The sequence below is a fragment of the Carassius gibelio genome, chromosome B22 (genome assembly GCF_023724105.1).
Source record: "Carassius gibelio isolate Cgi1373 ecotype wild population from Czech Republic chromosome B22, carGib1.2-hapl.c, whole genome shotgun sequence".
In the NCBI taxonomy this organism is placed as follows: Eukaryota; Metazoa; Chordata; class Actinopteri; order Cypriniformes; family Cyprinidae; genus Carassius; species Carassius gibelio.
Window position 1 is genome coordinate 19,203,513 of NC_068417.1, and position 22,828 is coordinate 19,226,340.

Sequence of the window (22,828 nt, forward strand, 5' to 3'; positions counted from 1 at the left end):
AAACAGAACTCTGACCTGCCCCACCCCCCACACACAGACGCTCTGGTTGGTGTGATAGCATCATGTCGAGGAGACAGTGTGTTTTTAATTGTAAAGGCAAGTTTGTTTTATTTTCACTTCCAAAGAATGAAGATCAGAAGAACCAATGGCTAAAATTAATTTTTACCACAATACCAGAGCAGTAGCTACAACAATCCCTTTTGTTGTGTTCACAACATTTCACTGATGACTGCTTTTCTAATCTCGGTGAGTACAGCGGGATTCTCAAAGCGTTTGGCCATAAAAGAGGGTTCATTACCAACTTTATTTAGACCAACGAGCATCTCCGAATCACAACGCAAAGTATGATTATGAAGTTATGTGTTTGTTTTCTCCCGATCAGTATGTGTGCTGTCTGCAGCCTTCGTCTGTGCTGATCTTCATTTACAAACACGTCATTAAAATGAAGTGTAACTCCGTGAATACTCAACGAAGAGACATGAGAGAGATATCTATAGAAAGCTTGACATGTCTACTTTAAAACATAACAAGTGCTGCCGAAAACAGATATTCTGTGATAAAGTAATCCATATGAAAACAACGCGATGTCTGTTTTTCATGTCTCCCTTCGTTATATCTAATGTGACCACACCCCCGCGTTGAACGCGCTATTCAGATTCAAACTGAAGTGGGCGGCTTAAATACACCCACACAGAAGAAAAAACAGCGAGACTGTTCAAGTTTTTTATTTTACTGTTTGCTTCGCGATGAGAGGAATAAGACATAATTCACTCCAAACAGATGCTAACGCATTGTTTACCGTGAGGTTGTGTGCAGAACAACCAATCAAAACTATGTCATTTGACCAATCAGAACACAGTATGCAACCGAAAGGTGGGGTTTAAGGAAACTGAATCTTTTGAACAGCTTCGCGCAAACCGTTTGGGGATCTCTGAGAATTGAGGTAATTTTAAAATGATATTTTGACAGAATCAATTATTTATAAATTTAGAAGAGAATAAATTTAGTGTTGAATAAAATTAAGGAAAACAAATATATTGATCTAATATATAGCACATTACTTTTAAATTAATTCAGCTTCAATTGCCAAATATATCTTACTTTTAAAGTAATTGATACATTTAAAAAGGTATGAGTTCTATGCATATTTTGTAATAAAAAATAAAACAATTCCCAAAATTATGCAAAAAGACAAGGCCTTAGAGAATGCAGAACAAATGTATGAAATGCAAACCCATGTCACTGTAAAAGACAGACAGCCACACACACAGACCTCCTCCCCATATTTCCATGGAAACAATCATTTTGTTATAGTATTAGATTGCACTTCTTTGTCAGACATACTTTTTATCTGTTGTGCCCACACATGTGAACAAGCCTTGTTGGACTGTTATGCAGAGATGTCACTGATTATGTACATACCGCAATCAACTGTGCCATCCATTCGCCTTCTACTCATCTGTGTCTTTCCTGACACCTTCCCTTGGTCTTTCAAAACTTTTAAAGGTTTCCACATTTAGCAGATCACAACCTGCAAAAATAATAAGAACAGATGAAATTATTATTATTAATTATAATATACAGGTAAACAAAAGGTCTTCAATAGTACTCATCTATACATAAAGCCATAAAATAATACAATTATTAACACTGAACAGGGTTAAATGCTAGTATCACAAACCCCCCTATTTCAGCAGTGGTTAGTTCTCTCCGCAGTTGTAAAAACATGAAACATGTGAAAACATTTGCAAATATTCTCTTTCCCTCATTTTCTCTTACCGTTTCTCAGTTTTAGTCACACAGAATATAAATGATGACAACTCATGTTGGTAGACAAAGCTGTACATTTGCAATGTTTTCTCTGAATAATTAAATCCCTAAATAAGTATAATACAAGTGTATTATATGGTTGTTAAGATCATAATATTGATTCTCCGGTGCCTCGTGAGAAGCACAAGAAAAGAAAAAACATAAAAAGCCCCACAGTGAATCAAATGAACCAGCAAAGCAAGTTTTTTAAAGAGCCACACAGATGGGAAATCAAAAATTACCTGTATTACAGTGTATGATGTAGCTGTCCATCAGTGTAAACAATGTGCAAAGTAATTAAACCAAAATGTACATCATTTATAAAGTTATTGGCTTCTAAAGTAAGGAGTCGACTCTGAATCGCTGAAACGAGTCGTTATAGATTTCAAATCTTTTGCCCATCTCTATGTACGTCACTAGGAACACTTTGCATAATAATCTCCGCCTACTGTCTTGGGAGAAACTAAACTCTGAGCTGCCCCACCCCCCCACACAGACGCTCTGGTTGGTTTGATAGCATCATGTCGAGGAGACAGTGTGTTTTTAATTGTAAAGGCAAGTTTTATTTTCACTGCCAAATAATGAAGATCAGAAGAACCAATGGCTAAAATTCATTTTTACCACCATACAAGAGCAGTACAACAAATCCCTTTTGTTGTGTTCACAACATTTCACTGATGACTGCTTTTCTAATCTCGGTGAGTACAAGGCGGTTGGCCATAAACGCGAAGTATGATTATGAAGTTATGTGTCTGTTTTCTCCCGAGCGTCTTATCAGTTTGTGTGCTGTCTGCAGCCTTTCTCTGCGCTGATCGTCATGTACAAACACGTCATTAAAATGAAGTGTAACTCCGTGAATACTCAACGAAGAGACATGAGAGAGATATCTATAGAAAGCTTGACATGTCTACTTTGAAACTAAACAAGTGCTGCCGAAAACAGATATTCTGTGATAAAGTAATCCATATGAAAACAACGCGATGTCTGTTTTTCATGTCTCCCTTCGTGACCACGCCCCCGCGCTGAACGCGCTATTCAGATTCAAACTGAAGCGCGCGGCTTGAATACACCCACACAGAAGAAAAAGCAGCGAGACTGTTCAAGTTTTTTATTTTACTGTTTGCTTCGCGATGAGAGGAATGCTAACGCATAGTTTACTGTGGAGCTGTGTGCGGAACAACCAATCAAACCTGACTATGTCAGTTGACCAATCAGAACACAGTATGCTACCGAAAGGTGGGGTTTAAGGAAACTGAATCTTTTGAACAGCTTTGCGCGAACCGTTAGGGGATCTCTGAGAATTGAGGTAATTTTAAAATGATATTTTTACAAAATGACAATGTTTTTTAACCTTGGATGGATTTAAACCTAATGTACAGGACTTATAAACAGTGATAGGAAGCTTAGAATTTTCATCTTACTGGCTCTTTAACTAAATGAACTGATTCAAATGTAAATTTAGGTTAATTAGTATTATCACTTCTTTTATTCAGTTACTTTCCATCACAGAATCAATTTATATAACTAACTCAAACAAGTACTAACGTTTTAATAAATGCACACAGAAGGACACAAGGAAGATGGACTTACTTAGGGGTGGATAACTTTATGCACCACTGAGGCTTCAAGTGTATAAAGCAACTGACCGCGTGCATCAGACCTGCCTAGTTGTTTCAAAACAACAACATAATTAGTTTCACTAAGGTTGTAGGTAACACTTTATTTCAATAGTTCACTTTAGACATTCTACTAACAGTACTGTAATTAACTTTGCAACTACATGTCAACTAGCAGTCATGAGAGTATTAGTAGACTGTCTGCTTAATATCTTCCAACACTTAATTTTTATGGGTCCACAACATACTGACTATCATAAACTTTGCAAGTACATGTCAACTTATTCTACTAAACCTACCCTATCTGTTCTCGGAGTAAGACGACATGTAGTTGCAAATTACTGAGTAGTTGACATGTAGTTACAAAGTTACTTATAGAAAGTAGAAAGTCTAAAGTGGACTATCAAAATAAAGTGTAACCAGGTTACACTTTTCTAAAAGCATTTATTATTAAGGGACACTGACAGGTGAAAGGTTACTGACCTTTGCTACTTCACTCTTTGTTTAGTAAATTTTCAGTCTGAATTTTGTGAAGCCATTGAAGAGAATGATGGTTTCCCAAAGCACATCTCACTAGAAAAGAAGATGGGAAAACAGGTATGATATTTCCAGAGTTATACATTCAAATAATAAACCATTTTTTTCATGAACTACTCTTCAGGTAAAATGAAGGCAGGCTCCTTTAATTGCACAACAGGGCAAACATGAGTTTCTGGGTGCCTTTGCACTTCTAAATTCTTGATTTTATCTTTTAAAATAATTGATGATGTTATTGATGACTTTAAAGTGACAGCATTCACACAATGTCAACAATAACTTGACCCAATTCACTGTTTATTTTAAATAAATGCACAACCAAAATTTACTGAACCAACAGCTTCAACAACAAACAATATATTTACACAGCTAATAAACATATTTTTTTTTTTACAAATATATTCTTGTTTTTATTCTGTCTCCCAATGTTTTCTATGTCTAAAAATATCCTTTATACGCTGATAGCTCAAGACCACACAAGAACTTGGAATCGACGCTTACCTCTCAACCATCAACAGTGATTGCGCTGCTAACGTTAGCTGGCTCATCTTCATCCACTGCCTGCTCGCGTGCTTATCGCCACCTATAGGGTCCCTTACGAAAAATAACCATGGTTTTATTATAGTAAAACTGTAGTAACCCATGGTTTTTTGGCGTATTGACTGCCATTTGTAAAACCACAGATTTACTACAAATACCATGGTAAAACTATGGTTAATATAGCAAAACCATGGTTAATTTGTGGTTACCATGGTTTAACTACAGTAACCATGGTTTTTTGGTTTTATTTGTAGTAAAACCATGGTTAATTTTCGTAAGGGGTTGCTCAATTATATTTAACAAAGTGGGACTTTCAAACCTGTAAGAAAAAGAAAGCGGAAAAAAAGTATATTACTTATATTTTTGGTAACGACATTGCTTTGAATAAAGCAGTGGTTTTCAACCTGTGGTCCGCGGTGGTATTGCAGGTGGGCCGCCAATTATTTTCTGTTCATTTCCAGTCCATTCTAGGGCTGTGCGATTAAAAGAAAACGTCCTAAAATCACGATTTGCGGGTGCGCATATGCCTAACTCCAGGTTCACACACTGTCTGTGATGTGCCTTTTTTCTGAGCCAATGTTGACGGATCAGAGCGTTCTCACTGCGGTAAAAGGCTAGAAATAAAAACGTGCGAAAATAATTAATGTCTAACACATGAGCATAGAGTGAATTTGTTGGTGAACAGGATGCAGTTTAAGTGAGAGGAGACACGTTTTAAGTGTGCACACTCTCTCCTCGCAAAGCAGCGTGTATCTGAGCAAGCACGACCGGTTTTGTGACAGAGCAAAGGATATCTGCTGCGAACAGAGAGATTCGCACTCGTGCATTATTTTAATGTGCTTTTGCGTTATATTTATGCGCTCTCACTGCTGACCGCATACACATACTGTATACACACTATACAGTATGTGGCACCGCTACAATTAATGAGCTCTATGGACAATGCATGGCAAAAAAGAAAAAAAAGTCCCTGTATACAGGATTTTTTTATTTTTTATTTTTTTTGCCACAAGTCTATAAATTTTTTACATCTTCACTATAGTGATAATTTTGACTTATGTCTGTTCTAGAGATGTTACAACTTTTTGATAAAGCTCTGATTGGTTTTCTTTTGGAAATATGTTTCAAATTAATCCTGAATGCATTTATGACTGTAAAAGCACAATTGATCAAAAAAATCGCGATAGTTTTTTTTTTTTTTGTCCATATCGCACAGCCCTAGTTTATTAAATAAATATAGTTTAAAATCTAGCTTCTGAGTACTAAGTTATTAACCCAACAATAGCGGGGTCAGTTAATTTTTTTTGAAGTGGGCCGCGCAAACATATGTGTTTGGTTGTGTGGACCGCGAGTTGAAAAATGTTGGGAACCACTGGAATAAAGTATAGTAAAACACAAACACACAGTATTAGAAAACCCCACATTTTTTTTTACGTTTAATGACAAGGTAACGCGGTGTGTCATTATATAAATGTACATTTATATATATTTTTTATTAATTAAGATTTTTCTCCCCTCAATATTTAAGTTATTAATCGCCTGCCAAGCCCGCGAAACTGGGCAGCGGGCCTATATAAGCTGGGGTCTGTGCCCACCGCCCGGCACACAACCTGCCTAACGTACCCTTTGAGTGAATTACTTTTTACTTAACCTATTTCGTTAAATTAACGTACTTTTTAAAAGTATGGTCCGACAACAAATTAAATTAAATGTAAAACTATGAAGAAAGTAATGTAATGTAATTATAATAAGTAACGTTAATTATAATCGCAAACGGTCTGAGGGAACAGTTCGTTTTTCTCCATTAAAATAAAAGCAGTTTTTTTCATTCATTAAACGCATTAAATTATTATAAAAACTGGACTTTTTTCTCCAGTAAATGTTGTTGTTTGTTGATACCACATCGCACACAAACAACGATTTTCCGTCTCTTTGCGAAAAAAAAACAACAAAACAAATTCGCCCGCACACAGTGCAGCAGCAACAAAGTTTAAATTCAAATTCTGACAGCGATCCCTGTCCCTTGACACAGGTGTTGGTCATTTGTACTTGACCCACACCTGTCTCCCGATCCTATCTCCCGTCACAGACTTCGCTAACATTATATCACGCCCCCCTTGTCACAGAAAGGTAAGTTAAGTGTTCTTTAAAACTTTTAAACAGCAGCTAGCCTAACAAATCAAGGCTATCTATAACTTCAAGCTGTTTTCTAGCATACACAAGGGGTGGCTAAATCATCTGGTCGCGACAGCGAACGTAAAAAATTTAACAATATAACGTTATTTACATCCACTCACCACACAAAAAATGAGCACTGCACAGAGAGTTTGCTGTTGGTGTCCAGTCTGCCCTCTTGATGGCGTATTTGTACGTCCTGAGGTAACCTGTAAAATAATATTTTGGGGTCTCCTTTTTTGTTGTTGCACCGGTCATTGCACAACGTCATTGCTAATGGAGCCAATACGCTCCGTTTGAGAGACTCTCTTTTGTTATCTGTCATGATAACGTTCAATGAAAAGAGATAAATCATACAACTATGCTTCATAATATCTTTAATTTGTATGGAAAATATTGGGTTTTCACAGGTTTGACTGCGAGCGCGTGAGCTCCCTCTCTCACTCTCTCTCACACACACAGGCACCGAGAGAGAGAGAGACTCCTAAACCTTCGATAATGAAATAGATCACCTCTCATCTTGTTCAACTATAACAATAATACTAATTATAGTTATTATTATTAGTAGTAGTAGTATAGTGGTTGTTATTATTCTAAATGTTTCTTAATGTGGATTACGTTTTCATCAGAGCCTTTGAGAAACTTTGAGAATTTATACCATGCTAATAATTTATTCTCTTCTCTCTTTATTTTCTCAGTGTCGATTTCCATCTGATTGTTGTAAGTCAACCTACATCTCTGATTTGGCAGATTCATCATAACATGCTAATTGATCAATATATCAATTAAAGCAACTTAATGTGGCAAGTTATAATCTTAATGAAGACATTAAAAAGATACTACTTTAAATAAATAAATGAATAGAATGGAATCCTGCACCTCTGATTTGCCAGTTTCATCATAACATATCAATTAATCAATAATCACTGATGGAACTGAAAACATTTGAATATGAACAGACATATTTTACTCATATTTGGTCCTTTCTCCCTTTTCCCTCTTTTGTTTGTCAACAGCAGCTACATACACCCCAAAGGCTCTTTTAAGAGCCACACCACGAGAGCATCTTTGGCTTTGTGAGTATATATTTTTACTGACTATCAGATGCCTCTCAGTATTTTGGTTTAGATCAATCAAAATCAACATCATGCAGCATGTTGGTAATGTCTAAATGAAGTCATTAAAGAGACAATTCTTTTATTATTGTTATTATTAATTAATTAATTAATTAATTAATAGAATGGAATTCTGCATCTCTGCTTTGCCAGTTTCATCATATTATTGAATTAATAATCACTGTTGGAACTGAAAACATTCGAATTTGTACAGACATCTCACTCATATTTAGTCTTTTCTCCTTTGATATTCATGATAGCATAATTTGCAGCATTCATACAACATTTGTAATGTTGAGTACTTTAATGTTTATGAGTAATATATTATTATTTCTTTTTTCATGTAATAGTTTTTGCATCATCTTCCACTGTCTCCCCACCTCCTTCACATTTTTGTCTTGCCACATTCAGGGTAAGTAATATTCTTTATCTTCTTTATCTTCATGTTAAGGTGCTCTCAGTAATGTTGGTTTATATAAACATGCATTCATATATTTATGAAAACTGTTATGTTTATAGTAGTGGTGGGCCGTTATCGGTGGTAACGTGCTGCGTTAACGCGAGACTCTTATCGGGCGATTTTAAAAAAATATCGCCGTTAATCTATTCTCAAAGTTGGTTTAGGAGCTGGGTCTATACTAAGCAAGATATGATGACTTTCACCTTGATATTTTATATAACCGACTGGCTGAGGCCAGCCTAAATAGATGCTCAGGACAGTTGACGGACCACTGCTGCGCATTGTCACAAAAGCTTATCTTTTACACGTGTTTTTACGCCTTACCGCTTGTCGATTTAAAAATTAAAGCATCCAAACACAAGACGCGGAAAAGCTGAACGGAGTAGCTGGTTACTGCGCACGCGGAGAGAGAGCTGCATATCACGGACAGCGACAGTGTGTACTGCACCTGAACGAACAAATACAAATCGCAGTTAGAACAAACAAAAAGATGTGAAAGAGCCTAATTCAGTACTCGCGGTGTTCTGGTGTTCAGGGCTCACACAAAGAAAGGTGTCTCAAAACACTTGAACATCGAATTTGCTTATTTTTGCTCTTGTGCCGACAAATACATACAAAATATGTCAAAATATCCACCTGGGAAATTATGCTCGAAAAAACTGTCAGTTATTTCTTAAGTGAAAGTAAACAGTTGAGGAAAAAAATGGGATGTAATGTACAAAACGGTAATAATGTGAGATATTGAAGGTGTCTGAATTAATGTAGGTTTGATTGTATATTTCATTTTTACATTGAAGACTATCCAGTGCTATTTTACATTTAATTATTTGGTTTCTGTACCTTGACATCTACAAACTTGAAAAAAACTTAAACATTGGTGTGAAACAGGTGTAATGTTGTTTGCACCTTGTGCAATGTGGAATTAGTTTACAGCTTTTTCAAGCACTTTGTGATGCATTTTGGAAACAGGAGATGAGCCGATTTTCTAATGCACCACCTAGCTTGATAAACCCCTTCTCAAAGACTTACTGTTTGTCAATTTTATTTGGGTAACACACATATTCTGAATGCCTTCGGCAGAATTCGAATGAGCCATTTTAATCTAGATTATTTTCAAGATCACAGCGAGATTAATCTAGATTTAAAAAAATTAATCTATGCCCACCACTAGTTTATAGACAATTTCAACGGTCATTTGTAGATTTAAGGAAGTGACGTGTTTTGGTTTTCATGTTAAATTATATTTAAAGGATCCTGTAATTCCAATCATCGTTTATTTTCAGCTTATGGAAATACCATAACTGTTACCTTTTCAATAGACTTAAAAGGTATGCGCTTGTTTTGATAAACCTGAGATTTAAAAATGGCACCACCGGAAATGCTTCAGGGCCAGACATGTACAGTAGCATTCCAACAAGTTTATTTTTTACGTTCTTGAAATGGTCTATATATTAAATATATTTTCAAAATATATATACTGTATTTTTGTGTATTTATATATACACATAATAAACAGTACTACACACACACACACACACATTATATATATATATATATATATATATATATATATATATATATATATATATATATATATATATATATATATATATATATATATATGGATTTCTTAATAGCAACAATCGGATTCATGATATTGTTGATATTATTATTATTGATATTAGAAATTAACATTTCTACCAGTAGCAATAAAATTCTTGATATCAAGTTTAAACATTTGCACTAGTAATAACGTGATAACTGATATAAGTAAGAATTGTATTTCTGATATGGGAAATTGAAATTTCAACTAGTAAGAAATACATTTTTCATGTAAAAAACTGAAGACTAGCTGCTAATAGATATAATGAAGTATTGCAAAATATGCCAGTACCACAATTTCAACAAGTCCAATAATTTGGAGATCACTGCATGAAAGGTGTATTGGAGAGGAGCCATCAGTTCATCCAGTAACACTTCAAGAAAGAATTCATGAAGAAAATTACACTGAAGACATCTGTGACATAAGTGTAAATGAAAGTGTAGAAATTGGGGTCAGTGGGGAGAGCTGCAGTTCAGGACCTGACATTGTGGCCGATGTGTACAGTGAGGAAAACTGCAATTCAGAAACTGAGGATGAAAACAAAGTGGCCCAAACTTCACTCTCAACATTTTTACAAGAATGGGCAACAAAACACCTCATCAAGCATAATGCCCTAGATTATCTCCTGAAAGGACTTTAAAAAAAATGGACATCCAGAGCTTCCATCAACAGCAAGGACATTGCTGAAAACTCCAAGACTCATTAAATCAGTGGCAAAATCAGGAATGGAGTGTGTCCATTTTAATTTAAGAGAGAGCCTTCTTGAGCAGCTGCAGCGCTATCCAAGAGAGATTACAGAAGGAGTTAGCATATTGGAGCTATCATTTAATATAGGTGGCCTGCCTATTTTTAAAAGCAGCAAAACCTATCTTTGGCCCATCCTCTGTGCCATTCACCTGCCACCCATCAGTGTCTTTCCTGTCACACTGACACTGGGTCCCACCAAACCAACAAATTTGTATTTTACTGAAGAAGCCATAAAGGACATTCAGGAACTTCTGGACAATGGTTTGGATGGAAAGGAAATAAAAATCAGATGTGTTGTGTGCGATGCACCCGCAAGAGCCATGGTAAAAAAAGATCAAACAGTATTCTGGGTACTATGGGTGTGATAGATGCACACATAATGGCACATGGGTGGTTGGACGCGTGACCTACCCAGAGGTTGATAATCTCACTTTACGAAGCAATGACACATTTCGCTCTGAAATGACTAGACGTCAAGAAAATGAGGACACTCCTGTGTCCCCCTTTTTGAGCCTCCCACTAGACATGGTACAACAATTCCCAATTGATTACATGCACCAAGCTTGCCTGGGAGTAATGGAAAATACTAATAACAGTGTGGGTTACCGGAGACGGGAAAGTGAGAATGTCTGCTGGGCAAATAAGCAATGTGACCCAAAGACTGCTGTCACTTCAAAAGGTCATTCCCAGCTGTTTTGCCAGGAAACCTAGAAATCTGGAAGACGTTGACCGGTGGAAGGCAACCGAACTGCGGCAGTTTGCTGTTTACATGGGAAAGATCGTGCTTAAAGGATATCTGGCTGACCAGCTATATGATCACTTCGTGGTCTTCAGTGTTGCCTTGAGTCTTCTGCTTTGCCCTACACTTGCAGTGGAACACAATAACTACAGCAAAGAGCTGACGAAATACTTTGTTGGAAAAGCAGGAGAACTATATGGAGACCACTTCATGGTGTACAATGTACATTCAATGGTGCGTTTACCAGATGAGGCAATGGCTCATGGCAGTCTTGATGCTTGCAGTGCATTCCCTTTTGAAAACTATCTTGGGAAGCTGAAACAACTTGTAAGGTCAGGAAAGCAGCCACTTATTCAAGTGGTGAAACGGCTTGAGGAGATGTCAAAATCCCCATTGCCTGTGGAGGCCTCTGAGCCCAAATTCAAAAGGCCTAATAATGCTTTCATACTCGATGAAGGTAAATGCTGTGAGGCCATTGAAGAGAGAGAGTTGGATGATGGTTGCCATATGCTGCTTTGCAAGCTTTTTGAGAAAACAGAACCACTTTTCAGAGATCCATGTGACTCAAGAATACTTGGATGCTTCAAAGTCCCATCAAGGCATGCTGTTATGAAGCTCATACCAAAACGGCAACTGACAAGAAAAGCTATAATGGTGGAAAAAAGAGAAGAGACTATCTTCTTAGCAATCCTGCATGTGCACAGATAATGCCCTAGTCAATCTCTCTCTCTCTCTCTCTCTCTCTCTCTCTCTCTCTCTCTTGCTCTCTCACTCACTCACTCACTCACTCACTCACATGTGCACACACACACACACGCACACACACACGCACACACACAGCCAATGCATTTATATTAAGATCTACTGTTAATTCCCCATTTAAGGACATTCAGAGAATCAAAGGAGAATAAACCGTGAAGGTCATTAAAATCAGTTATTATAAGCAATAAGTTATTGAATAAATATAATACACTGTGTAAATTATCTTATATTAAATTTTTACTTTTGTATATTTTTTATCTCAACAGATGGACACAAAAAGTTGTGGAATTTGCTGAGGATAGTGCAGTTTAAATAATTCCAACGTCATAGTTGGAGGAAACCAAAGTGGTATTGTTTTATTTTCACATTCATTTACATTACACTAAATCAGTGCAAGAATGGTAAATCTAATGTTCTGTTACTGGACATTTACGAACACAAGGAAACTTGTAAAAAACTGCTCTCTGCCAGACAAAGCGAAGTGGAGGCGATGTCTATTAAAAAAAGTTTGGCTAAGAACAGGTAATGTAGTTTATACATTATTTAAATGAATCTACTATTATACTATCTAATATTTTTCAATATTTAATATTTACCATATTTTTCTAGGCTCTTACACTAAAGGTCTTCAGAAATGCCGGCGAGTAGTGGAGACCTCGAATGTTGAAACAGAAGACTGCTCCAAAGTGAACAAAAAGAGGGCACATAAAAAGCAATAAAGATTTGTGTCGGACATTGATTCTTCCTCAGATGGTAACTATTCAAATCACTTTAAAGCATTTAGTATACAGTATTGTTCAAAATAATAGCAGTACAATGTGACTAACCAGAATAATCAAGGTTTTTAGTATATTTTTTATTGCTACGTGGCAAACAAGTTACCAGTAGGTTCAGTAGATTGTCAGAAAACAAACAAGACCCAGCATTCATGATATGCACGCTCTTAAGGCTGTGCAATTGGGCAATTAGTTGAAAGGGGTGTGTTCAAAAAAATAGCAGTGTCTACCTTTGACTGTACAAACTCAAAACTATTTTGTACAAACATTTTTTTTTTCTGGGATTTAGCAATCCTGTGAATCACTAAACTAATATTTAGTTGTATGACCACAGTTTTTTAAAACTGCTTGACATCTGTGTGGCATGGAGTCAACCAACTTGTGGCACCTCTCAGCTGTTATTCCACTCCATGATTCTTTAACAACATTCCACAATTCATTCACATTTCTTGGTTTTGCTTCAGAAACAGCATTTTTGATATCACCCCACAAGTTCTCAATTGGATTAAGGTCTGGAGATTGGGCTGGCCACTCCATAACATTAATTTTGTTGGTTTGGAACCAAGACTTTGCCCGTTTACTAGTGTGTTTTGGGTCATTGTCTTGTTGAAACAACCATTTCAAGGGCATGTCCTCTTCAGCATAGGGCAACATGACCTCTTCAAGTATTTTAACATATGCAAACTGATCCATGATCCCTGGTATGCGATAAATAGGCCCAACACCATAGTAGGAGAAACATGCCCATATCATGATGCTTGCACCTCCATGCTTCACTGTCTTCACTGTGTACTGTGGCTTGAATTCAGAGTTTGGGGGTCGTCTCACAAACTGCCTGTGGCCCTTGGACCCAAAAAGAACAATTTTACTCTCATCAGTCCACAAAATGTTCCTCCATTTCTCTTTAGGCTAGTTGATGTGTTCTTTGGCAAATTGTAACCTCTTCTGCACATGCCTTTTTTTTAACAGAGGGACTTTGCGGGGGATTCTTGAAAATAGATTAGCTTCACACAGACGTCTTCTAACTGTCACAGTACTTACAGGTAACTCCAGACTGTCTTTGATCATCCTGGAGGTGATCATTGGCTGAGCCTTTGCCTTTCTGGTTATTCTTTTATCCATTTTGATGGTTGTCTTCCGTTTTCTTCCACATCTCTCTGGTTTTGCTCTCCATTTTAAGGCATTGGAGATCATTTTAGCTGAACAGCCTATCATTTTTTGCACCTCTTTATAGGTTTTCCCCTCTCTAATCAACTTTTTAATCAAAGTACGCTGTTCTTCTGAACAATGTCTTGAACGACCCATTTTCCTCAGCTTTCAAATGCATGTTCAACAAGTGTTGGCTTCATCCTTAAATAGGGGCCACCTGATTCACACCTGTTTCTTCACAAAATTGATGACCTCAGTGATTGAATGCCACACTGCTATTTTTTTGAACACACCCCTTTCAACTAATTCAACTAATTGCCCAATTGCACAGCCTTAAGAGCGTGCATATCATGAATGCTGGGTCTCATTTGTTTTCTGAGAATCTACTGAACCTACTGGTAACTTGTTTGCCACGTAGCAATAAAAAAATATACGAAAAACCTTGATTATTCTGGTTAGTCACATTGTACTGCTATTATTTTGAACAATACTGTATATCCACTGAAAACAAAAACAAACAAAACAAAAAAAGGCAGGAAGAGCCAAAGAAATTATAAATAACAATTTGTGAACTCTATTTTGAAGCATGTTTCCATTTCAGATGATGGCAGAGTTTTCCCAAAGGAGAATACAGATGTGTCAAAACCTCATCCACCGAAATGTAAGTTGTTAACACATGAGTCAAGAGTAATTCTATAATTTGTGGTACATTTGGCATTTGACAATGTAAAGAAAAAAATTCTGACTTTTTTTTTTTTTTCACAAGCTCATACCTTATTCTAGTGTGAGTGAGTGAGTGTGTGTAAGAGAGTGAGAGAGTGTGTGAGGGAGGAAGTAAGTGAATATGTGAGAGAGAGAGTGGGAGTAAGTGAGTTTGAGTGAGAGAGATTATGTGAGAGAGAGTTAGAGAGAGGGTAAAGGACTAAGTGAGTGTGTGTGTGTGTGTGTGAGAGAGAGAGAGTGGGAGTGAGTAAGAGTGGGAGTGAGAGAAGTTGTGTGAGAGAGAGAGTTAGAGAGAGGGTGAGGGAGTAAGGGAGTGTGTGTGAGAGAGAGTGGGAGTGAGTAAGAATGGGAGTGAGTGAGTGTGAGTGAGAGAGGTTGTGTGAGAGAGAGAGTTAGAGAGAGGGTGAGGGAGTAAGTGAGTGTGTGTGTGTGAGAGAGTGGGAGTGAGTGAGTGTGAGAGTGTCATGATCAGATCAGAGAGAGTCATGATCTGCATGAGCTCTTAGAATTGACCTTTTTTGCTATTTTGAGATGAGAGTTAGATGAAAAATTGTAAATATCTGAAAGAATATCAAATTCTGAACTGAACTTTCACTAAAGGAAATCAGAAAAAGTATATATATTTTTTTTTAAAACCAAATATTCAGCACAGAGTTTCTAGCAGCACTGCAAGACAGGCCTACAGGAGAATCGGAGGGGAAACCAAAAACAGGACAATCCTTCCAGATAAACCTCAACATTTCAGAGAGGGAGAAGCAGTGAGTACAGCTAACTGAACTGGACAATATTTATCCTCAACTTCAAGGATATACGGTTTAAAATTGAAATTTTTTATAGTTTTTTATAAACCTCTGACATTCCTCAATGTATCAATTCAAATGAGCCAGAGAACAGTAACCAATCAGAGGAGCAGACGCAGTCACCCCACTGCCATTTGCAAATGAGCTCCCCACTCTGCACAGACTGTATGTTCATACAGTACCCCTCTGACATCACAACTGACTCTGCAAGGAAACACTATAAGCAGAAACTTCTCAAAGACAACCCAGAAGCTCTGTATGTAGATTCATTTAAAACTGGAGACTAAAGCAACCTCATTTTCTTCACTGATCATCCCAGCGTCTGGCATAAAGCCATTATAAACCATTACCCGTCTGTAAAGAAGGAGGGCATCTGTAATGGCTGGAAAGTCAAAATTAGAGAACCATGAGACCCCGACAACACAGTGATAACTGTGAACTTATATAAAAATGGCACAGTCATGGTACAGGGAAATCTAAAAACATTCCAGACTGACTACAGTGCAATAATGAAACGAGAAAAAGCTCTATTATCTGAGTATTTATCGTCTGAGCAGAATACACAGAGATGTAGTCCAGATCTCAAGCCCAGGCCTGCAGAGAGCCCTGCCCAGGACCCCTCATCCCCCCCCCTGCTCACATCTATACATGCCCTCCAGGAGCACTTCACAAGGCTGGAGATGGAGAAGCTCAGAGAGGACCATCACACCCAACTCCAGCTAAACTCAGACCACACCACACAGAGACTGACAGCCCTCACACAGCAAGTCAAACGATTACAGACAGAGAAGGACAGCTATCAGAAAGAGCTGGCCACTCTGAGACTCCAGCTACAGGACAGAGAGCATCTCACACTAGAGATGAAGCAGACACTTAGAGCGTTACAGGAGGAGAGAGAGCAGCAGCACAGTGAGATCCAGGCCCTGAAAGAGCAGGTGAGAGAGCTGCTCCTGACCAGACAAGAACCAGAGCAGATCCACAGATCTGAAACTCTGACCTCCAGCCCAGAGACACCCGACCCAGACCACTCACAATCACCACCGCGCCTCGGGCCCAGCGCCCCAGCACAACACCAGCAGCACCCATCTGACAACAGCCCACCACCCACCAGCACACAACAGACAGAAATAGCCCTGCTCATCGATTCAACTGGGAAATTCATTGACATAAAAAAACTTTTCCCCCGACACAGAGCTGTGAAACACTGGTGTCCCAACACAGACAAAGCCCTGGAGCTTCTGACAGAATCTGAGCTGGGCCGTCCCAGCCACATCATTATCCACACGGGGACCAATGACCTGATTGACCTGAATGACCTAATTGAACCGATCGTACTATATGGCAGTGAAGTCTGGGGTCCATCTATAAAATTAGATTTTTTAAAATGGGAAAAACATCCAATTGAAAATATGCATTTAGATTTCTGTAAAAGAATACTCAAAGCCCCACGCCGAGTCCTCTTCTTCAGCTGGTGCCGAGACTGACTGAGATCACACCGACAGAGATCAGCCAGCCTCAGGACTCACACACACTCTCAAGAATGCTATTCTGCACTAAATCGAGAGTACACCATGGCACACTACCTGAGCACAGTGACTGATGTCCAACTCAGGAAAACATTGACGATGTACAGACTCAGTGAGCACAGTCTGGCCGTAGAGACGGGCCGGCGCAGACAAACCTGGCTCTCTCGTGACGAGAGACTCTGCTCCCACTGCATTCTGGGAGAGATCGAAACAGAGCTACACTTCCTCACACAATGCCCCAAATACCAAACCATTAGAAACCACTATTATCCCAAAATAAACACATTATTTCCCTATTTTAATAACTGCACCCCAACCGAAAAACTCACCTTCATTCTCTGGGAAAAATCTGAATGTGCAAATACAGCGGCAAGATTTATAGCAGCCTGCCAACTCCTGAGACAGAGCCAAGACACAACATCCAGAGAATATACAGCTAACTCACACCAAACCAACCATCACACATGACTGTAAATAATGCTGAATCCAGTTATTAATTAAACAAATTAATAAATAATCTGTAAATAATACGTTAAATAACTCTATTTTTATATGCATCCATGTGTTTTAATATTGTTCTTCTAATATTACTTGTTTAAATGTTATTTTAATTGCTATATTGTTCTAAATTACACTGCTGTATATGTTCTCTTTTCATATGTATGCTTTGGCGATGCAAAATGTACTTTTGTCATGCCAATAAAGCTAACTGAATTGAATTCAGTGTGAGTGAGAGAGGTTATGTGAGAGAGAGAGAGAGTGTGAGTGAGTAAGAGTGGGAGTAAGTGAGTGTGAGTGAGAGAGGTTGTGTGAGAGAGAGAGAGTGTGAGTGAGTAAGAGTGGGAGTAAGTGAGTGTGAGTGAGAGAGGTTGTGTGAGAGAGAGTGTGAGTGTGTGAGTGTGTGAGTGTGAGTGAGTGTTTCAAAAAGCATATTAGTGTTGTCAAAAGACCCATTACTTCAGTACCAAGTCGGTACTAAAAAAATGAAGATGTGACGGTACCAGATTTCTTTAAGTACCGGTGGTACCGAGGTTCCGTTCAAACCCGGTTCTTGATGCATACATACACCGCTATGATTTCCGTGAAGCAGAAAACGCGGAAGGAATCTAGTCATGAAAATGAGACTTAGATTTTAATATGGACAGTCAGGGAATTAGTCAAAGTTAGCATAAATTAATCAAATCAAATCTCCATATGGATGAGTATCTGTAAATGTTAAGCCGCAAAAGTTGGTTGAAATATGAATCCTGCATGTTTTGCGCGTCTCTGTGTAAACTGTGAATGAATGGTTTGTTTACTACATAGACTGAGGCGTGCGACGCTTGCAGTAATTTCTGCATCTGCCTTCTCATTGAGGACATAAATACATCAGCAAAATCATCAGTTCTGTTCTGGGTCACTTCACAAGCATTTTACCGTTACATTTGAGTAAAACCAGTGTCAATTTAAAGGTATTCACAGCAACCAGTCAAAACAACCCTCTACATTTCGAGTAAACCACTCACATATGTGACTAAATTTTACTCTAGGCGCCTAAGTGATGTCTATTGTAAGCCATTGGCTAATAAATTCTTATTTTTTACTCGCCAGTGTGTGTGTTCAAGGCTATTATAAGATTACTAATATATATATATATATATATATACTTGTGTAACACTGTCAATTAATCCACTTTTGACATGGATTATTAACCAATGTCTCCATTTATCATCCGTTCAATTTTGTATTTACAGATTCATCATTCTCCAATATTCATCCTCTGGACAAGGGTTTGTATAATATACAAGTATGCTTTTATGGACAAACACATCTTCCCAAATGAATGAATGAATGATCTCTCTCTCTCTCTCTCACACACACACTCTCTCTCTGCTGGCATGAAAGAAGGAATTTCCAGTTATCCTTCTCAACACTGTAAGAGTTTTTTTTTAAATTATTATTATAAACTTCGACTCACTAATTAATGCTGAATCTATGGCCTGGTTTCACAGACAGGGCTTTGCCTAATCCAGGATTAGGTCATAGTTCTTTCATTGTCATTTTTATAAACATGCCTTAGAAAAAAGCATTACTGGTGTGCATCTTAAGACAAAACAAATGCACTGACATGTTTTAAGATCAGATCAGTTTCTTTCAGTTGAAATAGCTCAGATTTACATTTTAGTCTAGGACTAGACTGAAGCCTTGTCTATGAAACCGGGGGTTAATGTGGCTTTTCATTTCCACTTTACTGCAGAGTTAAGCTCCAACTTCGATTTAAACTGAACTCCCTTTAATTATCAATTAATTTCAATAATTGAATTCTTAAATTAATCAACATTGATTAGCTTAATCAGGTGTGCTAGATTAGGGTTGGAGCTAAACTCTGAAGAAGAGTGGACCTTGAAAGACAGTTTTGAAATTGCCTATTCTGTTTATATTTATACAGCAGAGGAATTGCTGCAGGAGTCAAGCATATCACGGCCTCTTGAAGGTATTCTTCTAAAACTCTATTCTAAAATTCAAAATATTATATTCTGAAATTCAGAGTATTATATTTATTGTAATTATTAATAATTCTAGTTGGAGTGAAATTTTGTTTTATGCCGCAGTTGCTTCGCAGCTCCTCGTAGAAGAGCCCCAGTGTTCAGACTCTGCATCAAAGAGTAAAGTCAAGTTTTGATTTTTAACAATAGAGTAATACTACACATTCAAGGAGCATTATGCATTTTTGCTTCACAGGCTATCGCACAAAAGTCTTGCAAAGACTACAAGAAATTGTTGAGAACCAGCAAGACATCCTTGCCATGCAAAGGCAGTTACTGGCTGCAGTAGCTGTGACCATGACAGAGGAAGATGGGTTTTTTTTCTGTAAAATGGGCCATGCCAAACAGTGGAGGATCTGCAGACCCTTGACAGGGATTTGGAAAATAAAGAAAAAAGGGCCAAGATGGTAATACTTATGCAAGACACTCAAATCCGTTACCAAATCCGATTTTTTGCACATGATAATAGTGTAGATAATAAAGTCAAGATATTTACATATACATTAAGATGTCAAACATGTATTCTGTCTTTTTACAAAGCATTCTGTTGCAGCTGAATAACATGAACAAAAATCAGCAGCCTATAAAACACTGCAAGATGAATTTTGCCTGTGTGTTTTAAAAAGAAAATACCATAGCAAAAACAACTAGATTAATATAGATTTCAAATATTAAAGTGTTAAAGACAAGTAAACAGTCGGTAATGAAATAGGAACAAACAAATCAATTAGCAATATCGTAAATAAATACAACTAAACAAAATTTCAGGTATAGAAACTGTAATCAAAAAAAAGTTTAAAAACACTGCATAGTTTTTTTTATAAATAAAATAAAGATTAATCAATTAAAGTTATTAAATATATTCAGTCAAGATCAGTGAATGATTTTCTTTTGTTCTTTGATTAACATTAATGACAGGCAGTGCATTTATTAGGCTGTTGTCTCTTTAAGCAAAAATACTGTACACTTGTGTTTACTTTCTCATCTGTTTATGTTAACGTAAGACAAAAACGGCGATGTTCATGATGTAGTTTTCTGTATATTGGTTGACAAATATGAAAGAAGTCAGTTTCGACTCGGAACAACCTTTTCTACAGTGGAAATACATGGAACGGTCCGAGGTCGGACACAAACCGGGAACCTGAAGCGCGACCACCGACCGCTCCTCTCTGCACGCACTTGCGCTTCATGTGCGCTGCACACAAACAAGGTGCTAATTCTTTCCGTTCCTACACTTAAAGCTGCAGTAGGTAACTTTTGTAAATATTTTTTTTTTTTACATATTTGTTAAACCTGTCATTATGTCCTGATAGTAGAATATGAGACAGATGATCTGTGAAAAAAATCAAGCTCCTCTGGCTCCTCCCAGTGGTCCTATTGCCATTTGCAGTTACGGACTGCTCCCGGTAAGAAATTAACCAATCAGAGCTGCGGTCCGTAACTTTGTTTGTGTTCAAAATGTAGAAAAATGTATATCATAAGCGAGTACACCATGAATCCATTTTCCAAACCGTGTTTTTAACTTGTCCTGAATTGAATCACTAGGGTGCACCTATAATAAGTGTTTATATTTGGACTATTTTAGATTGCTTCGGGTGTACCGCAGCGGAGTAACCCAGTACCTTTGTGATTCTTCATAGACATAAACGGAGAGAAGTAGTTCCGGCTACGATGTTCTTCCGCAAGATGCAAACAGTTCTGTTTATTAACCACAGACCACTAGAGCGTCAAAAGTTCCCTACCGCAGCTTTAATCGTTTTAAATCAAATTGAAATGTGAACGCAGGAATCGTTAAGCAGAATCGAAACGTACGCGTCTTATCGAATACCTGGTTCTCGGAAACTGTTTGCAGATCCGTTTTCCCTGCATTTTTCGGGAATGTAATATGTTTTCCCTCAATGTAATATGTTTTCCCTCACTTTTCTTTCCTTCATCAAGCTTAAGGGTTGAGTGATGTTAATGCTGTTTTGAGGCCGAAAGTGTGCAGGAGAACAGAAGCGCGTAACAGCAAATTGTGTGATTCTGCTCTCCCTCACTCTTTCAGAAACAACACCACAGGCGGCATGCAAAGCTTAACAATGCAGGATACTTTTACTACTATACAGCTTTTTCTGTAAACAAACTCAGACCTGAGGCCATTCATACTGTTCTACCCACTCTTCTACAGAAAAATCCTGTGTCCTGCACATTCTTGGTTTTCCATCTGCTTTTTGGCTAATTGAGTGGTTATGAATATGAGTAAATGGAAAAAATTTATAAAATTAATCTTAAAATAAGAACAATTTCCACCATTCACATGTTCAAAAGTTTACATCCCCTATGCACATGCTTGCATTAATTGTATTCATTCAAAAACTATAATTTCATTAGAGTTGTTTCAGAAGAAAATGTGTTCACATATGAATGTGGAACAACACAATCACAGCTTGAATGCTTTACATTCAAATAGCAACAAAAATATTTAATCTGCTGTCATGATGCCATATTCTTTTTTTTCCTCTAAATAAGTCTTTCTTTCTTTCTTTTAAACAGACGAATTACCTTCGGTCCCTTGGAGGAGCAAACCCAGGTGCAACCTTGCGCAAAATATTGCAACATGATCATAGGCAAGTTATAAGTCTTTTTCTATAGTTGTAGGCAATTTTATTTTGCACTTTGGAAAATTGTTCTTGACCCAATGTACATCATTTTAAATAAAACCATATCCAAATGGCTACGATGTTGACGATATTATTTCTACCTCTAGGGGCAATGCAGAAGGTGTACAAGTCTCTAAAGGCCAGTGAGATTGAAGACCTCATTTCAATGGTCCTAAAATTTGCCCCACACAGGCGTTTAAAATGGTATGTAATAGTGTCAGTTTTGTTTACATTTTCAATTATTTAATGTACCTCATGCTAAATTAATTTTGATATTAGTTTTAATAAAATCTAAACTTAAGTTAGAAAGTAAAACTACTAGATTAATGTAAAAAGTAGTTTAGTTATATTTATATTTAGTGTATATATATGGTTTGTTATAAACGTCAGAGATGTACTTCAGACACTGCATACTTATTTATAACCATGGACTTCCATATGAAAATAACATTGAACAGAACATATAGGTGCAATGAATATACACACGCCCAAGGTATTTATGTTAAATCAATATATAGGCTACTAAAACTCAGTGTACATATTGGCAACATGATTATATATATATATACACATACACTTTTATAATA

The 22,828-nt window shown here is 37.3% G+C and overlaps 1 long non-coding RNA gene across 1 annotated transcript; it reads left to right on the forward strand.

The window, feature by feature from the left end:
* The first annotated feature begins 12,387 nt into the window (after nt 1–12,387).
* On the forward strand, nt 12,388–14,683 carry LOC127986851 (uncharacterized). Its single transcript, XR_008160982.1, has 3 exons — nt 12,388–12,625; nt 12,713–12,856; nt 14,630–14,683. It is a non-coding gene; the product is annotated as an uncharacterized LOC127986851 (long non-coding RNA).
* Nucleotides 14,684–22,828: the final 8,145 nt, after the last annotated feature.